The sequence below is a fragment of the Mirounga leonina genome, unplaced genomic scaffold (genome assembly GCF_011800145.1).
Source record: "Mirounga leonina isolate KUSES-001 unplaced genomic scaffold, KU_Mleo_1.0 Mir_195, whole genome shotgun sequence".
Lineage (NCBI taxonomy): Eukaryota > Metazoa > Chordata > Mammalia > Carnivora > Phocidae > Mirounga > Mirounga leonina.
In genome coordinates, this window is record NW_023270490.1 from 12,285,827 (window position 1) to 12,290,580 (window position 4,754).

Consider the following 4,754-nt stretch of genomic DNA (forward strand, 5'->3'; position numbering starts at 1 on the left):
CTCCGCTCCTTGTTGGGGATTCGGCGGCGGCGGCGGCGGCGGCGGCGGCAACCCGGGCGCGCGCTTCCTAGTGACGCAGGCGGCGGGGCCGCGCACGCAGGGCGGGGGCGGGCCCGGAGACTTATTTGGCGCTCGGTGGGAGGGCGTGCTGCGCCGAGAAATAAGGCCCGGCGGGCCCCGGCGCGCGTGCGTGGGGCAGGGGCGTGGCGCGGGCGGGCGCGGCGGCGCCTTCGCCGGCCCCGCCCGCCGGGCACGCGCGGCTTCCGGCCGCTCTGCTGCCCGACGTGGAGCAGCCGCGCTGGAAGCTTGTGCAGGGAGACTCCTCGGAGGACGGGGCGGGGGAGGACGTGCGTGAACAGTAAGTGGCGGAAACCAGATGTAGGTCCGCTTGTCCGGAGACAGGCTCCCGGAGAGCAGCTGGTCTGGCCCGAATCCTGCCAGGAGCGGCTTTATTTCTTGTGGCGGCCCTTGGAAGGGGCCTGGAGCGGTCCGAGCCGAACCTCCCCAGCCTGGCCGGGGTCCTGGCCGCTGGCGGCGCGCGCTCCTTTACGTCCAGCTGGTTCGCATTCAGACTCCGCTCCGCAGCCGGCACGGAGCCCCGAGCGGCCCCGAGCGGCCCCGAGCGACACCGCGCCGCGCGCGCCCCTCTCAGTTACGTTCAATGACAGGTAAAGGCCTTGCATTTCCGGGACGTGAGAGGGGGAGCATTCCTCGGTTGTCGCGGGTACCGTGGACTTGGGAGCCGGCTGCCGCCGTCCCCGCGGCCGGATCGGAAAGCGCAGGGGTCGCCCCGCGGCAGCGGTCGCAGGCAGTGATGTGCCCTGTGCTGAGCTCTGGGCCGAGGACCCCGGGAGGACCCCGGGATCGGGCGTGGTGCGTGGCCGGCCGGTGCGGGCAGTGGGGGCGGTGCCCAGAGGGTGGCGGACGCGGCCCAGCTCGGAACAAGGCAGCGCGCCCGAGCTCTCCCGATGCGGGTGGGATTCCTCTCCTGCGAGCAGCCGGGGAAGTGCAGCCCCGGTGTGCGCGTGCCCCCGGTGAGGGCCCCGAGAGGGCAAGAAGCAGATACCTGTTGGGGACCAAGCCATGAACCTGTGCTCGTACTTGAGTAGGAAGATACTGAAGACCCTTTCCCAAACGGGAGGTTTTCAGGCCGACTTCATTTCAGTGATGTTATAATTCATTCTGTTTCCAGTAATTTGGAGTGCACTTAAGCCGGCGATGGAAAATGATCATTCTTTTTAAGGGTAAACTGTTGGGGCATCTGGGTGGCTCAGTCGTTAAGCATCTGACGTTGGCTCAGCTCATGGTCTCAGGGTCCAGGGATGGAGCCCTGAGTTGGGCTCCCTGCTCGGCGGGGAGTCTGCCGCTCCCTCTGCCCCTCCCGCAACTCGTGCTCGCTCTGTCTCTCTCAAATAAGTAAATAAAATATTTTTTTAAAAGATTAAACTGCTGAGCTTATGTTGGAGCTGCTATTTTGTTACCTGGTAAATACAAGAACGGCAGTGCAGGATCTGTGTCTGTCGTTTATCTCATGTTCTTGAGATGATGCCAGTAGCCTAAGGGACAAGGCTCAGAAGGATGCTGGTGACGGAGACCAGGCCTGTGTGGCAGGGGAGCTGTGTCTGCATCAGCGGCCTGCCGCTGTGACAACCAGCCCAGAGTCTGCGGGCACCCAGACTGCCTCATCGCTGTTTCCACTGCTGCATGACCTCCACCTGTTTGTGTCATAGGACCTCAGGCCCAGCTTTGGAACGTGTGCTCCCCTCTTCTGTCTGCCAAAGAGCGAAGTTCCAGCACTGGGCTCTGCTTGGGGACGGGATGGATCAGTTTGTACTGGGGGCCAGAGGAGTGATTTCTCCCCAGGAACACCCATGTGAGGTTCCCAGGCCCCCCCGAGTGTGTGCAGCGGAACACTGCGCACGCACCAGGAGCTGCAGAGCCACAGGCTGATGCAAGTGTGCAGAAGCTCGAGACAGTGCCCTGATGGAAGAGTATGAAAGGCTCATTGGCATGATCTCAGATTCACGTTGCCACCACCTTTTAAGAAAGTGCCCCCATCAAGCTTTGATCTAATATTAAAGAACAGTCTGTTAATACACACCTTCCTTCAACTATGGATCTGAGGCCAGATTTTTTTCATCTGCTTCATCCATTCTCACTTTTTTTCCTAAGAAGAGGTCACTCATTTTGGTGGTGGTTATTTATTTTTTTATTTTATTTTATTTGACAGAGAGAGGGAGAGCACAAGCAGGGGAAACAGCAGACAGAGGGAGAGGGAGAAGCAGACTCCCCACTGAGCAGGGAGCCCAATGCGGGGCTCCATCCCAGAATCCTGGGATCATGACCTGAGCCAAAGGCAGACGCCCAACTGACTGAGCCACCCAGACGCCCCTGGTTTTGTTTTTTTGTGGGTTTTTTTTTAGATTCTTTTTTATTTGACAGGAGAGAGCGCACAAGCAGGGGTAGTGGCAGGCAGAGGGAGAAGGAGAAGCAGGCTCCACGCTCAGCGATGTGGGACTCTAACCCAGGACCCTGGGATCATGACCTGAGCCGAAGACAGACGCTTAACCGTCTGAGCCACCCAGGTGCCCCTGTTTTTTTTTTTGTTTTTTTGTTTTTTTTTAAAGATTTTATTTATTTATTTGACAGAGAGAGAGCACAAGTAGGCAAAGTGACAGGCAGATGGAGAGGGAGAAACAGGCTCTCCGCCGAGCAGGAAGCCAGACGCGGGGCTCGATCCCAAGACCCCAGGATCATGACCTGAGCGGAAAGCAGCCGTTTAACGGACTGAGCCACCCAGGCGCCCCTGTTGTTTTTTTTTAAGCAAACATTTTTATTTTATTTTATTTTTTAAGCATTTTTATTAGATGTTTGTGCCATGATATCATACATGTTTTCACCAGGTCACTGAAATCAAATCTACTTTTTCAGGGTCCAGTTGATATCCTAGAGACTTTGATTTTACTGTTGTTTTTCCACTTTGCTTTTACTTTACATCTTTTATACTTTTATTTCATTTTACTTTTCCATTATTCTGTCATTTTCCATCACATCTTACAGATCTAAAAATAAGGGTTTTTTTTTAAATGGGATTATGATTTGCACTGATTTTTTTTACATGAGTATAGTTGACACATGATATTATTTTTCCTTTCAAAATGTTATGGGGCACCTGGGTGGCTCAGTCGGTGAAGCATCTGCCTTCAGCTCAGGTCATGACTAAGGATCCTGGGAGCGAGCCCCATGTCGGGCTTCCTCTCCTCCCCGCTCATGCTCTCTCCCTCTCTCTCAAATAAATAAATAAAATATTTTTTAAAAATGTTATATCAACATGTAATGGGTGTATCATTTTAAATGAATTGCTATTTTTTAAATTCCTGAGTTTTAATTCCTAATGTGGTAACTGTCAATCTATATAATCCACATAAGCAAAAAGTTTATGAAACCAAAAAGTTGGTGAAGTTTTCTCAAAAGCCCCAGTACATCCATAAAAGAGATGACAGCTGACCACACAGCCACTGAAGCCATGCTTATGACGTGGACAAGTGCTAACCTGTTACGATGTGTAGTTCTCAGAGGTTTGAATGTTGGCTTCCCTCAACACTGCTGATGGGGCAAATCCTCTCTGCAGGAAAGGAGTTTTGGTGGATCGAGGTTTTCTTTCTTTGCACTTTGCAGTGATTCAGTGAGCATATATTACATGTATAACCAGAAAGAAATATTAATGTCATAAAAATAATGTCTACCCTGTTTTCCTCATAGTGGACATTTTGGAGATTAAAAACATTATAAAGTGCCTTGAAAACTCAAGTTACTGTGCACTTATTGAACCTGGGGGCGTTCACCTGAGGGTGCTCACTGGGGTGCTCACCAGGGGTGCTCACGGGGCAGGAGCTATGCTTTCAAATCAGCAACATTCTCTAGAGTGAGGGGCACATGTAGTAAGCACTCGCTAAAATACACCAATAAATGCATGAATGCTTTAAAGTTAATTATACTGGGGCACCTGACTGACCCAGTCAGTGGAGCCTGCGACTCTTGAACTCAGGGTTCTAAGTTCAAGTCCCATGCTGCATGTAGAGATTACTTTAAAAAAATAAAGCTATGAACTACATATCTACAGCTTCTGGTTTTGGTTGAATCATGTCCCCCAAAGATAACGTTGACATCTCAATTCCCAGTAACTCAGAATGAACCTTATTTGGAAATAGGGTTGTTGCAGGTATAATTAGCTAAAATGAGGTCATATTGGATTAGGGGGGCCCCAATCCAAGGACTGGTGTCCCACAGAGATAGATACACAAAAAGGGGAGGTGGCCATGTGACCACAGAGATTGGCATGACACATGAACAAGCCAACGGACGCCAAAGATTGCAAGTGTCCTGCAGAACACCAGCTCTGGTTCCCAATCCCAGGGGAGGACCCCTGCCAAGTGGAAGAGAGCAAAGCTCTTCACAGCACCAGCCACCTGGGGTAAGAGTCCCAACACTTCTGCCCACTCCTGGCCTTGGAGTTGCCAAGGAAAACGTGAAACAGTCAAGTGCTGACAGAGCAGCTTTACTCATGCAAGGAAGAGACGCACAAGGTCTGCTTGGGCAGCTGGTCCCTGTGCATGCACCCCTCCTGTGCTGCAGTGGGGACAGCCAACCCCCTGGAGTCTGAGTACTGAAAGTTGGGGGGCATGCCTGGGGGTGCTCACCTGGGGTGCTCACCTGGGGGTGTTCACCTGAGGGTGCTCACTGGGGTGCTCACC

The 4,754-nt window shown here is 52.7% G+C and overlaps 1 long non-coding RNA gene across 4 annotated transcripts in view; it reads left to right on the forward strand.

The window, feature by feature from the left end:
- The first annotated feature begins 217 nt into the window (after positions 1 to 217).
- LOC118024056 overlaps positions 218 to 4,754 on the forward strand; it is a 6,693-nt gene continuing 2,156 nt past the window's right edge. For 2 of the 4 annotated variants that reach the window (XR_004682987.1, XR_004682988.1), the window contains exon 1: positions 218 to 668. This is a non-coding gene — a long non-coding RNA (uncharacterized LOC118024056). The remainder of the gene's footprint in view (positions 669 to 4,754) is intronic. The other 2 variants (XR_004682990.1, XR_004682989.1) reach the window with 2 other exon arrangements.